Consider the following 20,816-nt stretch of genomic DNA (forward strand, 5'->3'; position numbering starts at 1 on the left):
CATAGCTCTTCATATCAAGAAACCTATGATGATTTACACCAGCTAAGGAGCTGGCATACAGTGTAAGTGTTACATAGATCACCTTTATTGTATTTCTTACAGTTTATATCTCAGCATAATGTTCAGGCTACAGAAAGGCAAAATCTTCCTCAACCATAGGGATTTTGCAATTGATTTCCAACATCCATAGTCGTGTCCTCTCTCTTGGCTTTCTGTGAACGTTCCTGAAATCAAAAGTTTTGGAGCACCAATATCTGACAGAAAATTGGAAAGATGCACATGCCTTTTCAGGAGCCACATTTCTGATCTGCATGCACAATTATCTATGCCAGAAGTGCTAGTGCACTCATTCATTCTGTATGTAGAAATAATACAAAGTAACCATTTACAGTTATCCAACAAAATAACAATTATTGCACAGAGTTAAAAATGTTGCCCTTAAATTAGTTGAATGCCTATAGAGGAACTTGAAGGAACAGTGATCTGCTCATAGAATTTCCATGGGCACAAGGAAGGCTAAATTCATCCAGTAAGTGGCTCATTGTAAATTATGTGCTGAGCTCTGTTTCTATTTGGATTCCATAATCAGACTAGTAATTGAACAAATCCTTTATAATTTTAGTGCAGCTTTTTACTGGACTGGATTTAGTTTCTGCTGTTTCTCCTGGCTTTTTGTTTTTAAAGTGATTTTGTTACAAGAATCAATATCTTTCCATTTTCTGGTCTCTTTAAAACCTTTGCAGGAGACAGGAGAGATATTGAAATGAGAGCACCTTTTCCATAATTTTGTGAGCTGTTCTTTGACCTTGTCTTTAAAAGGGACCCTATGTATTGAGTGCTCCCGTCTATGAGTCCAGAGCGAGACACAGACAAAGTAGATTGGAAGACCCACATCCACTGAACGTAGCACCTGGAAGATTTCTAATGGCATCTCTATTGCAGATGAAAGTACAAAGAGTTAGCGACAAATAAAATGCTCTCTGTGCTTTGTTTCCTCTATCTCTCATTTTTCCTCCAGTCTCACACATTTAATTAGAAAATCTGATGCAGCCCAAGATGTTATCTGCCTTACAGTACATATCTGTGAGGGATGCGTTCTGTGACATAGCTGATATGTGTTCTGTGGTGTGGGTAGCTAATGGGTAGTGAAAGGGAAATGCCAGGAGTAGTGTATGAGTTGCTCCCTACCTGTTTCTCCTGCAGCTGAACTCACTGGCGGTACGTTTATGAGCCAAGATGTTGTGTGGTGTACCAGTGGTCAGACAATCCTGCCAGTATTGCCCTCCCTCTAAATGGATGCTGGCAGTCCTAGTCTGAAGTCTTTGCGTAGACTGCAGGAGTGCACCAGGAGAATGCAAAAATATAGCACAGACCAGGTTTGCTTAGAAATACAAGAATGATAGTGACCTTTTGGATTGTCCTGCTGTGAGATCTGAGCTTGTCACAGAATATGAAAGGCAAGCTTTGAATGATGGGTGATTTTGCAGCAAGGCGTTTGTCTTTCTGTCACCAGAGCTGGATTAACCTTCTGTGAGCCTGGCACCAAATATATTTGTGGGCCCCATGCAGGGGAGGGGTTGGTACCTGGAGCAAGGCAGGAACCTGAGTAAAGCACAATGGGGTGCTGGGAGGGTTGGTCCCTGGAGCGAGGCAGGGGCTGGGGACAAGAGCAGAGCATGGGTTGCCCCCGGAATCCCCTTGGTGCAGTGCAGATCTGGCACTTATTTATTTCTACCAGAGCTGGGCCCTTGGGAGACTGTTCTCGCCATCTGTAGGGCGGGTCCTTCAGGCTGCAGCAACTTTCTTGCCACCCGCATGATGGGGAAGGTGACTGCAGTTAAACCTGTACTCAGTTTCTTGGTATCTGATCAGATACTGAAGGGTCTGCTTTTTGTCTGGACTTTCAGGTCAAAAACTGGACACCTGGCAAGAAGAGAGCTGGAGCAGGGGCCCAGGTAGCAATGGCCCCCCACTAGTAAAAAAGGAAAGTGATGATTCCCACTTGTTGCTTGTCTTGTGGGCAAGTGGTGGGGAGAAGGGCTGAAAGAAGTGGGTGGTGGGCAGGGCCCTGGGGGAAGAGGTGGAACGGGGCAGGAAAGATGGAATGAGGACAGGGCCTTGGGGAAAGAAGTGGAGTAAAGACAGGGCTTCAGGAGATGGGGTGGATTGGGGCAGAAAGATGACAAGCCAGGGCAGGACCTCAGGGGAGGGTGCCAAGGAGAGCAGGACCACATAGGGAAGCAGATGGAAGCCAGAACTGGGAAGTGCTAGTGGCTGCCCCACTTCTAGGGAGCTTCTGGTCCTCCTGTCTGGTATAGGGACCCATGTGCAGAACACCCGGGGCACTCCCACCCTGAACCAAACCTCATAGCCAGCTGGAGAACACTGTGTAGCACTCTGGCAGCAACTCCAAAAGGCCCAGGTCTCTGGCTGCCATCATTGTGCAGCAGCAGCAACAGTGGCTGGGAGCCCCGGGCCCTTCACTATCACCGAGTCCTAGGGCAACAGCCCCTTTTACCGCCTCCCCTGTCAAAAGGCCTGAAGACACCTGGAAGGCGGCAGGCAGAGGCAGGGCCAGGATCCCATATCTAAACCCCCCAGTCAGCTAGAGCTAGCTAAGTGCACGGGGGCGAGTTCCTCTTTGGAAGGGTGTTAATAGCAGAAGCTGAACTCCAGTGCACCAGAGAACACTCTGTGCATTATTCCCAAAGGTGGGGGAAGGGGCTGTGCTTAAATGGAGCTAATGAACTAGTGAGTCTCAGGGCTAGAGGAGAATGCTACTGTGGTCACGTGCAGATACTGTTGAATCTGACACTGAATGCCCACTTCGTTACTTCTAATCTGAGTCAGGTTTCTTGCCCAAGTATCATTTAGTCAAATTTTTGATTCTAAACTTTTTGCAGCCCTGTGCACACACTCAAATGAGGTGCGAGAGCAAATTGCCTAAAAGCTTTTATTTCTCCTCTAAAAGGTAATTAAATGTTGGAATGAGGTTTCCAAATGGGCAAGTTTGACACAACTGGCTTTAAAGATCTCAGATGGGATGTGAGAGAGAATGCCCCCTTCTTGCCTCTCCTTGGTCGAGTTTGTATTGTCTCATTAAGATGCCCTTCTCCTGTAATCACCATTCCACTGTTCAGTCATCTCCAGGTACTGTGAAACTGCTGTGCAAAGGTCAAGTAAAGAGGGCAAGGTGAAAAGAAAATCACACCACAGCTCCCAGAGCTTCCATCCACCCTGCTTATAAATTTACTGACACAGGGCATAATTTTTACTGATGCTGCCCATTTTTTTTTCTGACACTGATTCTTAAGAGTCCCTAGGGAGCAGACACTAACATTTCTCTTGACTTTGAAAAGCTTGCAGTTAAAACTAAATAGTTTTGTGCAAAGATTTGCATATTGTGTGTAAATATTGAGTGCTTTATCATGTTGAAATGATGATCCCATGCCATGGCATTAAATTTTTAATTAATACAATGTGCTCTTCTTTCTACATCTGTGTTTCCGTGATTACAAGGCCTGATCCAAACGCCTGTGAAGTCTGGGGAACTTCAGATCCAGACCCAAAGGCTTGGGGCTAACTTTGGCTCTGATCCTGGCAGGAGCTCTGTGCGGCTGGGCCCCGGCACCCGTGTGGGTATCCACATGAGCTCACCGCAGGGTCAGGTCTTCTGTTAGTAGATTCCAGGGAGGGTGGCTAGCAGACATGGCGGTGCCCATCCCGTACTGGGGTGACTTCAGCTCGAATAGCTGTAGCTATAGAAACCCAGACATAGCAGCAATCCGTCTTTTGTTTCTTGTTCCGCTTTGTCTCTTGAATCTTCACCTTCACCCCATTGTTGTCTGACATTTTAGTCTTAACATAAACATACTGGTTTCTGTTTCAGTTTTTAACCTGGCCACCAAGCTGTGCTCTGTGTGATCCACTTAATTTTTTCCTTTTTGCTGCTCACATTCCCTCTCTGTTGTTGACTGTGACTGGAAAAGAGGCATACAAAGCATTTTCGCATTCTCTGAATGCACCACACAGTAATTCTGCTGTCTGAAAACTCTGTAATGTCAATAATTGATGCACTTGAGAAGTGGTAATTAAATTAGTTAATTATGCTGGTAAAATTACATGCAATTATGTGACTGCAGGGTATGTTTAGTAAATTAGGCTTTCCCATACTCACTACATATTGTGGTGCCAATTTTGTTCCTTGATGATTAGGTAGCTTTTGATACTACTTAATTGATTTAATACCTGGATCTTCATTAGTCCTCGATTGCTATGCAATGTATGTCTGACATTTTTCTCTCTGGTATTTTACACAGTATCTTTCATCCAAAAAAAAAAAAAAAAGTCAGTCTGTGTATACACACATTCTTTCAGATGCGAAAGCTTCAGGACTTCAGGGAAAATATTCTTTTCTTCAAGAGTGTTGTGGTGGCTTGCACATTGGTGTGCAATGCCAATCAACTAATTGTCCCTGGACACCCTCTAAATTAAAATGACTGATTTCATTTATTTTTCTCTGGAAAAATCAAAATAAAGAGATGCCTGAAGAGAAGTTGGTGTTGTGACAGCTGGTTTAACAAAACGTGTTATCTTTTGGGAGGTGCAGTGAAAGGCTATTAAAAGGTGACAGTAATGGGAATAAAAATGTTTAGGGGGGAATGAGGGGTCAGTTCTGATTGGGTTCCACCCACAGACAAACCTTTTCACACCAGAAGTGTATGGAGTACTTTGGTCATGCTAGTGGAATATTTTGCTTTTCTGAATTACCTTTCAACATCTGATTACTTTGACCTTGACTACGTCAGGTCCTGGAAACTTCTTCCAGCTCTGAGTGCACATGCACACGTTTTCTGAACTCAGGCTTCAGGGTATTGTTGTAGGGTCTGGTCACTTCCTGGGACATTAGGGCTGTGTCTACACTACAAAAATAACTTTGAAGTTGCTTACTTTAAAGCACAACTTTGAAATTGAACATCTACACACATCCCACTTTGAAGTTAAACTTTGAAGTAGGGCGCTATTCCATTGCTGGGACTGGAGTAAGGACTTCGAAGTTAACTTCAAAGTAAGGAAAAATGTATGTAGACTCTCTGCTGGCTACTTCGATGAAGTGCCTAACTTCAAAGTTAACTTCGAAGTTGGTTGCTAGCGTGGACGCACCCAGGAGGTTTTTCAAAATCTATTTAATAGCTTATTAAATGGAACAGCCTTTGCTGCTATTTGAAATAAGAACATACAGTTTTTCAAAATCCTGCAGTTCCCACCATGTTTCTATATATGTGCATGTAGAAGTGCACATTGACAGCACCACAATTATAAAATATAAAACCCAAGTAGCAAATGTTATTATCTTAAGAAACTTTGGTATTTTTGTGTCCAAAAGGGGAAGATTTTTTTTCTTTCAGTAAGCTAATTCTGGACAAATCTGTAGAAATCTTTGGGTAGACCCTATATTTAAATAATTTATGGATTTTCCATGCTTACACATTATATTCTCAGCTCTTAAAATAAATTAACTATTCACAGGGTTTCAATACATATTTTAGGAATGAATCTATCCTCTGCATTGCTCCATGTGAAAACTAAAATCAGGAGGTGAATCCATTCAAACAAGTCCAGGTGGTAAAGTTTAAACACAAGTTGTGCACTTGTCCTGTCAGGAGAGTATTAGGCCAAAACTCCATTTCACAGAAAAATGAGAATTTGCTCTATAAATGTCACTGTAACCAAGTCAGAAAACAGAAGATAAATCAAATGGTATAAACAAAATTTAGTTGTAAATAGAAGTAGTGTAGATAATTGTTAACATTATGTTATCATAAGCCAGAGCCTGGATAAGAAGGCAGACACAAGAACAAATACATATATTCTCCTTTCAAGAGTAAAAGCCTATGACAATGCTGTCAACCTGAAAGTACCTTTGCCTGTTTTTTCTCATTATACATGTTCTGTTCACTGATCACATCATTAGTAGGGACCACCTGTTGTGAATTGGCATGAGAATTGTCTTTACATTCCATGGCACTCAGGTGAGCAGCACTGTTAAGGTACAGAAAAAAGAACAGTGTGAGACCCTCACAGCAGCTAAGCTATGCCTTTCTTTCTGTGTGACTATGGAGTTCCCATAAACTTCACATCAGTACGAGATAGCAAGTCTTCGTCATTTCCTAATGCTAGGTTATCGCTTTTGGAAATGCGCAAAGTGGGGGGCAGACCCCCTCAGGGTGTGAAATTTTGTGAGGAGGGCTCAGCACAATTAGCTGCTGGGTCTCAGGCTCATCAATCTCATTAAAACTGTTGAAATGTTACTGTTTTTATGTAGGTGTATTCACATTTATACACCGATGATTAAAGTACTTACATTCTACAGACTTATTCTCTTACACATGCTGAAAGGGATTCTTTTTCATATGAACATAATCAAAATTTCTGCCAATTTGGATTTCATTAGACAAGGTGGTGGTGGGCTGCTAACGGCAGGGACAAAAAGTGGGGCCTGAGGAAAAAAGTCCGTTCACCCCTGCTCTAAAGGATTAGGTGTTGCCACTTAATCATGGGGAGATAAGGGGCTTTTTAACACAAAGCTGTAGTCACCTTACTCTCTTATCTGCCTGGGTAACTCATGTTACGTCTACACAGCAGTGTTATTCCTGAATAAGCTATTCTGGAAGAGGTATTCTGGAAAAACTTGTTCCAAAACAGTGCAGCTACACACAAAATGCATTTTAAAATAGCGGTCGGCTAAATCTACGCACAACAGAGCCTATTTCAAAATTGAGCCATTGGACACACTATGGCTTATTTCAAAATCGACTCTATTCCCGGCCTACACAGCCCCTATTTCAAAAATGCTATTCCTTGTAGAATGAGGTTTACCTGTTTTAAAATAAGAAAACAGGTGTTTTGAAATGATTTTAAAATAGCAGTTGCATTTTATAGACACTAGCAAAGTTATTTTGAAATAATGGCTGTTATTTTGAAATAACATGGAAATAACTTTGTTGTGTAGACATGCCCCATTTGTGTCTTAGAAGAGCTGTACTTAAAATGTTAAGGAGTGAAGCCAAGCAGCAGAAGAAACAAAGGCAACACACTTTGCAAAAATTGTGCATATTTGCAAGGAAAAGTTCCTGTTTCCCCTACCCTCAGATTTCTTTGGGTTGTGGAACCTCTGTGGACTATTAATGGTTCTGCCACGGTGTCTGCTACAATACCACCTGTCTTGTCTGGCAATCTTGAACACCCATCACTGTTTTGATGTGTTGAAATAAAGATGACAAATAGGAGAGATCAAATGTAAAATATTTTCTGTATAGTGGGGCTGAGGAGATGGGTAGGAACTTTCTTCATGAGAAACTTGACTTACAGCACTGCGAAGCCAGTACATCTAAAATACTCTAGCTTTACTTGGCACATTTGTGTTAGCAAAGCTGGCATGCTACCTTGTCAGCTGGCTTAATGCCATCCCAACAGATGGGCAGGACTAGAAACAGCCAAGAGACCATGTATGAGCATCAAAAATAAGTGTTGAGGGCAGGATCCCTAGACAAGAGTGTTGAAACGTATGTCTGTCTTGTGCTTCCGCACCTGTCATTAAAGTGATATGCCTTAACTATTCCTACTTTGAACTGGGTTACCTGCAGAGAGAGAAGATCTGTCTTCCTCATCCAATGCAATATGAACTTTTGGGTCTATGGAAATGTAAATATTCTTCAGTGTGTGGGCAGAACCCTGGGGAATACGGAGGTGTAGTTATGCATGTATTAGCTATGAAGATATTTTTAACTAGTATCTTTAAATATACTGAGCCAATTTCAGAAGCCCTGTGTAAATTGGACTCCTGGAGGCCTGCTTACCCTCCACACACCAAAGTGAAGGAAGGTAAAGAATTCCAGCAGCTGTAACTTACTACTTCTTTCAGCTATTCAGTCTATAAAAAAGTGTGCACTAAAATAGAAGCAATCTAGCTTAATTTACCAACTGTTAAACCCTAATGGTTGCAAACTCCCATTTGATTGCTGGTCCACCATCTGGGCATTTATACTACATTCACCATAGAGGCTTCTGGCCTGTTGGCATGTGGTTCACTGACTTAAATGCCTTCACACTGTTAGGGTATGTTTATATTGCAAGCAGACAGCTGCAGCTGGCCAGTGCCAGATTACTTGGGCTCGCGAGGTTGTTTAATTGCAGTGCAGCTCTCTGGACTCATGCTGTAGCCTGAGGTCCAGGTCATTCCCACCTCAAAGGGACCTAGAACTTGGGCTAGAACATGGCAGGTAAAACACCCCTAAGCCTGAGCCCTATGACCCCAAATCCATTGGTCTGGGTCAACTGCAGGTGTCTAATTGCAGTGTGGATGTGTCTTTAGACTTACCCTGTTCAGAGGTAGTGTGAAAACAGGTTTGTAATTTCAATTATAGTAAGTAGGTATGAGTCTAAGGGTCAAACTTTTAAAGGCATTGAGCTGACCTAAGATGCTGAAAGCTACCTAGGTTCTTTTGAAAATAGCAACAAGCACCTGGGCACCTAAATATTTTTAGAAAACATAACCCTCAGTAAATAACCCTCAGTAAATAAGTCTGTGTCTGTTGATGGAGTGTTAGTTTATGTAAGGTACTCAGTATGAGGGGCTAGAAGAAAATGTAGGGCCTTGTGTACATGTAACCCTTCTGCCAGGTGGAGCCAGCAGCAGCCAGGGCCAGCCTCAATGTCTAGGTCTTCCTTTCCATCAATCCAACACAGAACTGGCTCAAACCCGAATCCAATAACCTGGAAAATCGACACACTACTTCTGAGAGGCACTACTTCCCTACTCATAAGCACAGAGTCTGTGTGTAGAAAATGAACCAAAGGAAGTAACTCAGCATTAATTTGGGAAACCACCACAAACAGGGTTCAGAAACAAACTGTGAGTGAAAGTTCTACTCCAAGTAGGTTGGGCAGTGTCCTTTTCTTTCTGGTTCTTAAGCCCGGCAACTTAAAAGGCTCCTTCACATGCTCAACCCTTCTATGTACCCAACCCACAGTCCAAGCAGGCTCAGAATTCAGAGGTACACCTGCAGAGATTCCCTCACAACCTGGGTCACAGCTGGGTGTGGGGAGTCAAGAGGCATCTTATTTGATTTGCTGGCTGCTCATCATCTGCCTACTCATTGTTCTCTACCAGTGTCCTGCTGGTGGCTCATTGTCCCTCTCTGCCGCCTCCCTGCTGGACACTTGTCATGCCTCTCTGCTGCCATCCTAATGGCTATCAGTCAGTATCTGCTTCTACCAGCTCTCAATTGTGTCCTGTGTACATCAGCCTCCTAGAAATTCTGCAGGCTGAACAGAAACACTGCCCCATCTCGAGTGATTTCAGCTCGAGTGGAGCGATTAAAAAAGGCTCCTAATAAAGCCTGTTTAGCCCTATTCTTCACACAGGGGAGAGAAACAGAGAATTAGTCTTCCAGACAGACACCTGAGGCATTTGAACCCTTGTGCATCAGAGGTTCTTTAAACTGATAGCATCTTCCTCCTTTGGGACAAGTTAAGCACAGTGTGTCTTTTCGGTATTCCCACAAAAATTTCAAACATTGCTGACCCTAGTTAACAATTCCTGCGTTTAGCACTAACATTATTTGTGACTAAACACCAGTCAAACTGATTACAATGAGCAAAGCACCCTCATACCAGCTAAATATCTAGGACAGCTAAAAAAAATAGGAGCAATTGCAGGTCTGCCGATTGGGGTGAAGTTTTGTCTAGGGGGGCGGGGGGGCAAAGGGGCCTGGCATTTCAAAGGAGCCCCAATCTCCAGCTGCTGCTACTGCTACTTCAGCAGAGGTAGCAGCTGGAATTCCGTGCCCCTTTGAACAACTGTAATGGCACTGCTCTGTCACCGTGCTTGACTGTGAGGGAGAGCCAGCCATGCAATTCAAGCAGCACTAAGGGCTGACTACTAGGCCCTGCCCCTTTTGCTCTTGTCCCCGCCCCTTCTGGAGGAACAGGACTGGGCCCCCCTTCCACTTTGTCCCAAGGTCTGCAATGGCTGGCAGAAGTTCAGTTGAGATATCTCTGTCAACAGTAACTTGTGTCTGCAGCTGCTTCTAGAGTAGACATAGGCTGTGACTTTTGTTGACAAAAGGCTTACTCTGTTGACAGTGAGTGCCCATGTGCACCCCACCTTACAGTTTCTCTATTCCTGTCACTTTATCTTGTGTACCTTAAAATGCTGTCCATGTTTTGTTTTACACTCCTTGCTATTTTCATTCTTCTGCTACAGCTCATTTCCTAAGTCCACTACTCTTTTTAATTACAATTTTGTTTAATTGCAGTTATATCTCTTACATTGCATCCCTCTTTGCTTGTCTCATTATCTTCTAACATGTTTCTTTCTTAGATTATTTTGAGACTCTTTAGTAATTTTTCTTCCTGTTTAACTGTATTGTTCTCTCTTTAACTTTCCCTCTTTCTCTCTTATACCTCCGTCTTCCCTCTTCCTAAGCACTGTCCCTTTTGTTGCTAACCCTATTGTTCTGGCTATCAGTCTTTGCTCTCCTGCCCTGAATCGAACTTTCTTCCTCTCAGTGTTGTTGCTGGCACCACTTCGATGACATGACTCACTGCCAGGCAGAGGCAATGCATGGTGCGAACATGTGATGCCTGGTGCCCTGCTTGGTTTCTGTCAGGATCTATACCCTGCCAGAACCCTGCTGCGTACAGCCAGATTCTTTAAATTGTGGCTCGTATCAACAGTTATGTGTTGCCTGGGCTGCCAGGGCTCTTATCCACTTGCTCCCCATTTACTGCATCCATTTGCATCTGTCACCAGTTGCTACCTGGCTTGCCACTGCTTTATCTCTTGCCCCAATCCTGAGCTGCCTCCTCCCAGACTCCATCAGCCAGTTCCATTTCTTGCTCTTTGGCCTGCTCACACCAGCGCTCTGAGGTGGGGAAGCTGTTTTTTTTTTTCACTTCCCTGTCCTCAAAATATCCCAGGCTCAAGCTCACCCTGCTTCAACGGCCCCTGAATACTTGGAGTTCTCCAGACTCCACCCAGAGCTGCTGTTTCAGATACCCTAAAAAACTCAAACCCCAAGAGGCAGCTTTTGAGCAGCCAACTTGTGCCACTCCTGTTGTTTTTCTAGTCCCAGTCCAGGGGGACATAAGCACAAACAAGGGTTTGGGACTTGTAACTGACTGTGTTCTCAATGCAGATAACTGTAAATGATGTAGTGTTTTCAAGGAAACATTCTTCCCGCATACAGCTCGGATGATTAAATAAAATCTCACCAAGTCAGGATGTCTCAGACCAGAAAAAAAAAAAGAGTTTTCTTTTGTCTTGTTTCAATAGAACGTGTGGTGGAAGGACAGTGGACCACTCAGGGTTATGACTATTTTTGCCCCTGTTGACCTGATAAAATTCACCTTTGATTGGTAGTGACCAAACTCTCCTTGACATCTAGTTACTGTATTGTGGCCTGTGTGGAATAAATTAGTTTAGTGTCTTCTGGACAGTCTATCAAGAAAAAAGGCGAGAACCCCTGTACCTCAGTTTACCTGATTGACATTATTCTGCCTGACCACATGGAGCTGAATCAAAAAAGGCTGTTTGGAAGAGCAAAGTAAAATCATTCTCTGTACAACCAGGGTGTTTTTTGTGGGGGAAGAGACGGGGAGTGGAAGGTTCTTTTTTTTCAACAGAAGATGAAATACTACAGACATTGAAGTCTGTCACCTGGAAAAGCTTCCTAGTTGCCATGTATGAGTGGATCAGTGAATTTTTCAAGCTCTGGTGGGATCAATCTAATTTAATCTGTTTAATTATTTGCTCATTCCTAGTATTTTATCACCTTCTCTTGCCAATGGAACATCTTGGCATGAGTACCACTATGAGAGATCATATTACATTCTGTTAATTCTACTTAATAATAATACAGCTAAACTGATGATGTTTGAATGCGTGTTTATTTAAGTAGCTGCACAACTAAATTATTCCAGTCCCAGTAAACATAAGGCATTATTGTGGCCTGTTTTAAATAGCTCTTGTTGGTCTGGAAGTTTCATGGGACCGATAACAGGTTCAGTAACCCATCTTCCCTAGGTCATTGATTAGAAAAGCTCCAGATTGTAGAGACATGGAAGTTGCTGTAATTGAATGATTAAATCAGATCAAATACCAAAAAGCAACATTTCTGCAGAAGGGAATTATCACGGAAATTTAGTCTTCATAAGTCATATTTATCTACAGACTATCATGAGCAGCGCCAGGACTAGACTCCACACTTACCCGTTTACCCCACAGAAAGTGCTGTGCAGCTAGAGGTAGGGGGAGCAGTTGAAAATAGTCCTTAGCTTTGACTGTAAGGTAGGGCTGTTAGCCAGTGATTTTTGTAATGTGGATACCAGTGCGAAAATTCAGGGGTACGCTGCACCTGTGATTTCTTCTCCCAGTCTCTCACTTTCCAAGGCACACTCTGGCTGTGCTTTTCCCACAGTTCACCCCCATTAGACTGAGTTGCCAGATGTCAACCCTTTCTAGTTCACAGATGCAAGGCAAAGAGGGCTTATTTTCTCTTAGTCTGGGGGCGGGAAATAATTTCTGATGGGGGGAATCACTTCAAAATTTTGGTAAGTGGTCAAGGGCCACTCTTGTCTATGGTGGGCATTTGGGGTCTAAGATGAAGGTTGGTTGCAGAAGAGAGCTTGGGGTAGGGGACTGGGGTGAAGGAGGGTCAGGGGGGTCTGAAAGGTAGTTGGGGTGAAGGAGGGGTTTGTGATTTGTAGAAAGGGATTGAGATGCAGGGTATGGGAGGGGGTGTGGGTGCAGGACAGGATGCTGGATGTCAGGAGCGGTTTTGGATGGGTTGCAGGGTCTGGGAGGGAGTTGTGACCTGGCATAGGAGAGAGGAGGGTGCAGAAGATCGGGGTGGTGACCTGAGGCAAAGGGTTGGGGGGCAGAGTCCAGGAGGAGGTTTGGATGCAGGAGAGGATTCTGGCGGAGGGAAGGGTGTAGGAACGGGTGCAGGGTCTGTGAGAGAGGTGTGTGTGTGAGTGTGTGTGTGTGTCAGTCAGGGAGGGGTGACAAGAGACAGGCTCTGGCTGGGAGGTACTTACCTAAGAACCTCTAAGCCAGAAACACTCTCAAACAAACTTCCAGGCTTGCTAGCAGCCCTAGACTACTCCACGTGTCTCTCCATGCTGCCTGGGAATCTTCGGCTACGTCTACACGTGCACCCAACTTCGAAATAGCTTATTTCGATGTTGCGACATCGAAATAGACTATTTCGATGAATAACATCTACACGTCCTCCAGGGCTGGCAACGTCGATGTTCAACTTCGACGTTGCTCAGCCCAACATCGAAATAGGCGCTGCGAGGGAACGTCTACATGCTAAAGTAGCACACATCGAAATAAGGGAGCCAGGCACAGCTGCAGACAGGGTCACAGGGAGGACTCAACAGCAAGTCGCTCCCTTAAAGGGCCCCTCCCAGACACACTTTCATTAAACAGTGCAAGATACACAGAGCCAACAACTAGTTGCAGACCCTGTATATGCAGCACGGACCCCCAGCTGCAGCAGCAGCAGCCAGAAGCCCTGGGCTAAGGGCTGCTGCCCACGGTGACCACAGAGCCCCGCAAGGGCTGGAGAGAGAGTATCTCTCAACCCCCCAGCTGATGGCCGCCATGGAGGACCCCGCTATTTCGATGTTGCGGGACGCGGATCGTCTACACGTCCCTACTTCGATGTTGAACGTCGAAGTAGGGCGCTATTCCCATCCCCTCATAGGGTTAGCGACTTCGACGTCTCGCCGCCTAACGTCGATTTCAACTTCGAAATAGCGCCCAACACGTGTAGACGTGACGGGCGCTATTTCGAAGTTACTGCCGCTACTTCGAAGTAGCGTGCACGTGTAGACGCAGCTTTCATGTGCTGCCCCCTCACCCAGAAAAATCTCTCAGTTCCTTCTGGATGGAAACAAGTCAATAGGAGCTGAGAAACTGTGCTTCACTTTTCCTGCCCCCAGCAAAATCTCTGGAAAACTGGCCAATGAGAGCTAAGACAGTGGGGAACAGCAGCTGCTCTTTGTACAGAGGTGAGCTACATTAAAAGGCTTGGCAGGCCGGATCCAGCCCATGGGCTGTATCTTGCCAGCCCCAGTACCTTACAGGTGCACCTTTCAGGTAACAGGTCGTGGTACTGTCAGCTTCTCCAGGTGGAACGCCTGTGGTTTTACCACTCTGGCCATGTCTACACTATCCCCAAACTTCGAAATGGCCATGCAAATGGCCATTTCGAAGTTTACTAATGAAGTGCTGAAATACGTATTCAGCGCCTCATTAGCAAGTGAGTGGCCGCGGCACTTCGAAATTGATGCGGCTCGCCGCCGTGCGGCTCGTCCCAACAGGGCTCCTTTTCGAAAGGACCCCGCCTACTTCAAAGTCCCCTTATTCCCATGAGCAGATAGGAATAAGGGGACTCGAAGTAGGCGGGGTCCTTTTGAAAAGGAGCCCCGTCTGGACGAGCTGCATGGCGACGAGCCGCGTCAATTTCGAAGTGCCGCAGCCGCCTGCATGCTAATGAGTCGCTGAATATGTATTTCAGCGCTTCATTAATAAACTTCGAAATGGCCATTTGCATGGCCATTTTGAAGTTTGGGGCTAGTGTAGACATAGCCTCTAAGGCCTGGCCAACTCTAGGGATCAAAGCTGATCCCAGATACACAATTTTAGCCAGGACGTTAGTGTTGCTAGAACTGACATATCAGGATTGACTTTGTTTCCTGGTGTAGATCAGGGCTCTTCAGGCTTGTGGAGTAAGGAGTGTCAGCTTGCAGCAGGGTGGAATATGAGGGTCGGCAGCTGAACCTAGAGAGAAAGATTTTGCTGCATCTTCATTGAAGCAGCAAAATCAAACTCTGGCAGATTGATTGTGATGTGTTGAATCTGCAGTAAGTATAGATATACCCTAAGACTGGGTCCTGCAGTGGCAGCCTGCCATCTCCAGTCATGCACCATGATTGAAGATGCAGCAGAATCTATTTCTCTGGGCTCGGCTGTTGACCCTAGTACCATGCTGCCATGTGAAATAAGGGATTTGGGCGCAGTACCAAACAGCCCTGATCTACACCAGGGAACAAAGTTGATCGTGATATGTTGATTCTATCTACACTAATGGCATGGCTAGAATTGAGTATCTGGCATCGACTTTGATCCCTAGAGTAGATCAGGCCTTAGAGTGGTAAAACCACAGGTGTTCCACCTGGAGAAAGCTGATGGTACCACAACCTGTTGCCTGAAAGGTGTAGTTATAAGGTACTGGGGTAATAAGACAGGCCCAGCTGTATTTGGTACGTGCAGGAAACTTTTCCTCCGGTATTTGTGACCAGTATCTGACTAAAGTAACTCAGAATAGCTCCTTCCAAACAGTCACCTCATCTATTCACCTATCAGTGCACAGCAAGTAGAGAAAAAGCTTAAAACAAACAATGCAACTAAACAGAACTAGCAAAAATCTGCAGGCCTAAGTTGTGCCTCAGACAGTGTCCAGCTGCCTTCTCTCCCTGTCTTTCATTGTCAGCATCTCACCTCAGGCAGATGCTTGCAACTTATTCCTCCTTCCCCTGTCCTTTTTTGGGGAGGCTGGGTTGGGTGCTTTTAGCTGTTTATGGCCCATTAGCACTCTAGTCTCCAGCCTTGGAAAAAACAGCCTTGGAAACCTTTGTTAGCTACTTAGAAAGAGAACACTTTTGCAATTAACAGCGTGATTGATTGTTGTTTCCCTGACTCCCTTAATATCTTCTCTGACCATTGTCTTGTTTCCTGCTTGCTCTTCTTAACAGCCTTTTTTGATTCATCTCCACGTAGTCAGACAGAATAATGTCAATCAGGTAAACTGAGGTACAGGTGTCCTCTCCCTTACTCTCTACAGCCTGTCCAGAAGCCACTAAACCAATTTATTCCATATAGGCCACAATATGGTAATTAGCTGGCAAGGAGAGTTTGGACACTACCAATCAAAATTAGGTTTTATCAGGTCAACAGGGGCAGAAATAGTTGTAATCCTGGGTAAACCACTTTCCTGCCATCACTCATTCTGTCTAAACAAGACAAAAGAAAACTTTTTTTGTTCTAAGACATCCTGGCTTGGTGAGATTTAGTTCAGCACCGAGCTGTATGTGGGAAGAATGTTTCCATGAAAACACTACATCATTTACCGTTATCTGCATTGAGAACACAGTCAGTTACACATCCTTTAAACCTAAAAAGAAAAATAGTTTAATTATCTGTCATGCTCTGCACAGACTTCTGAGGCATCAGTTTGATTTCACGACATTACAAAAGTCTACCTAGATTCCACACACTCCGCATATAGCACCACCAAACCAAAACTGTCTTAACAGCAAGCTTTCCACCAATACATCCTTGTCACTTGCATTTCAAATTATAATTAATATCAACAGCTGCAGACAATGTTCCCTTTGAAGCAAAATGTAGCTGCTAGATGCCTAGAAAGGGAAAATGAATGTGAACACCAGGATATCACACAGAGCAGGTACAATACAATTCTAGGTTTATTTACTTATGCCACTCCTGATCCATCAAAACCTGTCTTTCATTAGAACTGAGTTCAAAGATGGTTCCATTAGATTGAGTACAAGTCTTCAGCACAAACTAAAGGTGCCTATTTTCTGTTTTAGCTCCTCTTTCATCTCAGTTCCTTAATGGTTCTTGGCTTCCTCTCTTTATTTCCCTCACTTTCTTTCTTCGTGCTAATGGAGTTGATGAGAAATGCTGAAAAGACAATACAATCTTTGTTTTATCCTCACTTATTTTCAGGTGTTAAACTGGGTTTATAAAATAATGAAGCTTGGTTCTGAGATCAAGAGAATTAGCTGCCTGATTACTTGTGGGTATATTTGTAGTACAAATACATACCAAGGCTGGCTAAATATTTCATCAGCCAGATAACCTAGAACCTAGTGGTTAGTGCTCAGTCTTGGTATTACCTCATCCTCCTCGCATACCTGTAACTTGATCCTCTTTTACATGGCAGGTCCCAGCAAATAATTCTGAGGTATTGCTCTTCTGCCTCATGGGCATCTTTTACGCATGGTGCCTCACACTTCTGTCCTACCAATTGCTATGAGAAGGCTTAGGAAGGAGACGAGGATTGCAGTGTCTTAAGTATGCCGATGTGACCCAGCTCTATATATCCATTCTGTCCAATCCTTCCACTACTGTGGAACAAATGACTCTGTGTCTGTGTGAAAATCATGGCTTGGGGAAGGGCCAGCTGGCCGAGATGAAAAATATATCTAGCAACCTGGAATTTGTGGGCTGCTGTTATGCTAAGATCAGTGTAGTGCTACCAGTGGAATAGTTGGTGCCCAACTTTATCCAGGGCTGAGCACTCACGTGCTGTTAGGGAAGAGAGCGTTCTCTCTTCCACACGAAAACTAATCCTGAGATAATAGCATTGCATTGCTATTTCTTCATCGTTTCATATCACTCTCAGTAATGCCAGCCCTAAACATTAAAAACATTACAAAATACTGAGTCAGGCCTCCCAAAAGTTGAGATTGTCTTAAGAATCAAGAGACTTCAAATTTGTAGTTCCTTTGTATTTTTACTTCATTTCTGGTTTTTGAAACTTTCAGAAGGCACTTGGGTCACATTTTCTGGATTTTCTTTGCAACTACTGTTGTCAAATGAAAGTTGTGATTCTTGTGTAATCATTAGTTTTCAGGAGCTGGGGCTTTAAGTAGCACTTCATACATAATGAGTCACAGTAAAATTGTGAGTTCTGGCACATAGTTTTTGCCCCTATGTGGTTGTGTTCTGTCAACAGATCTGAAAGACTTGCTGTTGTTTTGGAACTGATTCATTCTAAAAAGCTGCATAAAATAAATTAAACTGCAAGCTACGTGAGAACTTAGTTATCAGTCAGACGTTCCTTTCCAAAAGTGGACAGAATGGAGATGTAGAACTGGGTCACATCCTATCCCAATCTAAAATGTGTTAGATATGTTAATCTGTTTGGACTTGTAGAGAGAGTTTATGTATACAGAAGTCTGCAGAGTGGGCCTCTCTTTTTTGTGTGTATTTAAAATGGAAAGATTTTTGTTTCCTTGCATAAGGAATACTTTCATTTGACAGTGTATCATACGTAACCCTAACTAAGCCATATAAAGGCATATCACATCTTTAGACTTTGTGACTCACTTATTTCTTGATTATATGCCAAACAAATTCCAGTTCTTTGTGTTTTCCTTACAACATTAGTGTTTTCTTCCTACAGAGCCAATCAAAGGTACACTTAATATAAAAGCAAAGTCTTTATTTTATATCCACACTCAATATTTTATTCTAAAATGCTTTTGGGGAAGGTTGCTTTTTTTTAATTTATGGATTTTCACAATGTGAGAGACTTTGTTTTGGTTTTAATGCTTGGTATTTATAGTTGTGGAATGATCATTTTCTGGTTGAGTTCACACTGAGCGTTGTCAAAACTAGTGGTAATAGTTCCATGCTCTTTAAACCTTTTCCTTTCTATTATTACTGTTGCAATATGTTATGCTTTAAATTCTTAAGCTATTAGCGCTGCACTCAGTTAATGATTTCTCTTTTTTTTTTAATGTAGAGCATCTAAAAGCATACAACTGGCTTCTTTGTTTACAATTATGGATAAACTATATAAGCCCAACAGTGAAGGAAGTAGCAAGACAGAGTTCTGAAACAAATGCAGGAGACAAGTCAGCAAACAATGTAGCATTTTTATTTTTATTTAAAATAATGCTTTTTCCCCAAAGTGTTAATTTTTGATGGTTATTGGCTATTTATGATCATTTTGGGGGGATATTAAAAGGAATAAATGCTTCTTATTTTATATATAGTCTCAGTGTTTAGAAGATTTTGTTAATTACTTACAGGCTGTTTTCTTTAGCTTTTGGGGGCCAGTTTAGTTTCGAGCTGCACAGATGCACAGCTTTTACATTCCCTAAGGCTGTTTCAGATGCACACTGTTTCCAGCAAGGCAGTGAAATAACTTTCCACTTTCACCACAGGAATGCACAGACACCTCTGTACTCTCTACATAGAAGGAAGCGCTCTTGTCTGTGTAGGCTGGGGAAATGGGATGAAGGAGATAATGCAGGGAGCAGACAGACTATTGGTTGGGTCATGAAGTCTTATTCAGAAAAGTTCATGCCAAACATTGACTTGGAATAACAGGAACTGCACAGAGCTTTCTATGTTCCCATAGCCCCCCTGTGGGAGCCTGGGCTCTGCTGCAGTAGACAACCAATCGATTCAGTCTGTGGGATGGCCACACTGCAGTTCCCATTGCAAGCAGATGTTGGGCAGCTAAATACACAGAGGGAAGTGCCTGGCAAACCTTAGTTTGTGCTTCTGTCTATCAATATTGTTTAGCAATGCACATCAGTTATCAAAGTCCCAGAGCCATACGGGAACTGTTTAGCTGTGAACACCCAGACACATGGACCTGGCAAATCATTACCTTGTCTATACTTGAAGACACTGATTTAAGGACAGCATCTCTGTTCAGGACAGCACCTAATCACAGGCTTAAGTCTCACTGGAGTCTATTCTTAGCCGTGTCTACACGTGCATGCTACTTCGAAGTAGCGGCACTAACTTCGAAATAGCGCCCGTCGCGGCTACACGTGTTGGGCGCTATTTCGACGTTAACATTGACGTTAGGCGGCGAGACGTTGAAGCCGCTAACCCCATGAGGGGATGGGAATAGCGCCCTACTTCGAAGTTGAACATCGAAGTAGGGCACGTGTAGACGATTCGCGTCCCGCAACATTGAAATAGCGGGGTCCGCCATGGCGGCCGTCAGCTGAGGGGTTGAGAGACGCTCTCTCTCCAGCGCCTGTGGGGCTCTATGGTCACCGTGTGCAGCAGCCCTTAGCCCAGGGCTTCTGGCTGCTGCTGCTGCAGCTGGGGATCCATGCTGCGTGCACAGGGTCTGCAACCAGTTGTCGGCTCTGTGGATCTTGTGTTGTTTAGTGCAACTGTGTCTGGGAGGAGCCCTTTAAGGGAGTGGCTTGCTGTTGAGTCTGCCCTGTGACCCTGTCTGCAGCTGTTCCTGGCACCCTTATTTCGATGTGTGCTACTTTGGCGTGTAGACGTTCCCTCGCAGAGCCTATTTCGATGTGGTGCTGCGCAACGTCGATGTTGAACATCGACGTTGCCAGCCCTGGAGGACGTGTAGACGTTATTCATCGAAATAGCCTATTTCGATGTCGCTACATCGAAATAAGCTACTTTGATGTAGGCTTCACATGTAGACATAGCTCTTATGTGTTGCCCTGAAAACGTTCCTATATGCTTTCTTGAATCAGGGCCAAAGTGCTCTCCTGTGTCCACCACCTCTTTACTCCACTGATGTCTGTTGCATCCCTTGTGCTTTGGCCAGGGCAAATTGCTATCAGTGCCCTCTTGCTGTAGATTGGCCACTTCTTTATTACATGTACTAAGAGCTGGCCACTCCCTCCAGCAGGAGGTCTCACTTCCTACAGTCCAGATCCAGTAAGAGTTAGTCCAGCTCCATGGCATAGTAGGAGACCTGAGAAGAGAGTACTTAAGCCCAGCTTTCTGAAGATGAGCTGAATACAGCCCCTTATTAGCTATTTCTGATTAATAATTATGTATCAAATGTGCAGTCCTTTTTTTGTGCTGGTACTTGCCAGTACTGAGTACCAGTACCTTGGCAGCCCCAGCCATGGGATTGGCTGAGGCTCAGGGTTGGGAAGCCTGCTGGTGTTTAAAAAGTGATCAACTTTCCTATTCAATATGCTTCAAG

The sequence above is a fragment of the Carettochelys insculpta genome, chromosome 2 (genome assembly GCF_033958435.1).
Source record: "Carettochelys insculpta isolate YL-2023 chromosome 2, ASM3395843v1, whole genome shotgun sequence".
Lineage (NCBI taxonomy): Eukaryota > Metazoa > Chordata > Testudines > Carettochelyidae > Carettochelys > Carettochelys insculpta.